Here is a 1,449-nt window from a genome sequence, read left to right on the forward strand (position 1 = left end):
TTTATTAATAGAATCATATGGTATATATAGACACATGGTTTGTTAAACTTAAAGATAGCCAATCCTATTAGTACGCTATTCTTACAGAACAAAAATTCTTAAAGAACAAAAAAAAATTAGCCACACTGAACGCAGCCTATAACTTAACCTAACAATTAAATTTAACCTATATGTATAAATTTAGAGGGAACAGAAGAGAAAAAAAAATTCCTAGCTGTGAGATGGCCCAGGCTGAGCGCTGCCATCCGGCTCGGTTTGAGGCATTATGTGAGGTACTCGAACCTCCTCAAGGTGTACCGTACGTGACCGAAATGGGTAACTTACATCCCTAATGGTAAATAAATTATTCTTCCGAATGGTGATAACCTTGTACGGACCCTCGTACCGCGTAGCTGTTTTATTACGAGCTGTTCGTAGTCGCCTGTTGTACACTATAGTTCCCAACGCTAGTGGTCCCTTCTTATATACTATGGGTCTATTATTCGCCTTATCAGCCCCGGTTTGTTTTTCGCCGATTAATTTTTCTCTCACTGTCACCCATGTTTCTTGGCGCCCTACTCTCGATAGGTATATACCGGTATAGGTAGATCGTTGTTGTTAACCGTAATGAGGTTCCCTCTATCCCGTCGTCGGTGTCCAAAAACGATTTCGACAGGCGATAGTCCCGTTGCTGCGTGAATTGTATAATTATAGGCTATGAGTGCACGCGGCATAGCCTCGAATGGGTCGAGATTGCGTCCTAACTTGACAAGCCGTAAGTGTTTCCCGATTGTGTTATAGACGTTCCACGGCGCCCCTCCCCTTGATGTGACGTGGGGTGTTCAACCGGTATATTATAAGTATAATATAGTATATAACCGATAGTAAGCCCTACACGTTTCAAAACGTCACATCCGATGATCAAATCGTATCCCAGCATCATTTTCATAATAATGAGGATCGCTCTGATTTCCGCCTCCGGTTATCTAGGTCTCTGCTCGGCGTAAGTAGCGGTTGAGCTGTACCTTCAACACTCCTCTTAAAAATTCCATCGTTAAGGGTGTCAATTGGCTAATTACCTCATGGATAAATGCCGAGTTCTGTGTCCTGATCTTAAGCAACTCATTCTGCATGTTCTCTGTTGCTTTTGATATTTAGGCCTCCAGCTTCTGTTGCCTAACAGTCGATTGAGCCAACTGATATTCCAATTTCTTTAACTCTTCTGTTGGGTCCACCATGGTAGATACAGTGCGTCCTCTAGCCGCCGGTTCAGGTAGATTTGCCGAATCTGTGTTCCGGGGTTCCCAATATTATTATGCACGTAACAGAAATTCGGAATTTCCTGTCCCGGGTTTCGGCACCACTTCCGATTAGACTGGAAGGATTAATCAAAATAAAAAGGAGTTCGGGCAGAGTAACAACACAAGAGTATCTCAATAACTAACTTTTATTAATAGAATCATATGGTAT

The sequence above is a fragment of the Halyomorpha halys genome, unplaced genomic scaffold (genome assembly GCF_000696795.3).
Source record: "Halyomorpha halys isolate HHAL.00 unplaced genomic scaffold, Hhal_1.1 Scaffold211.1, whole genome shotgun sequence".
NCBI lineage: Eukaryota > Metazoa > Arthropoda > Insecta > Hemiptera > Pentatomidae > Halyomorpha > Halyomorpha halys.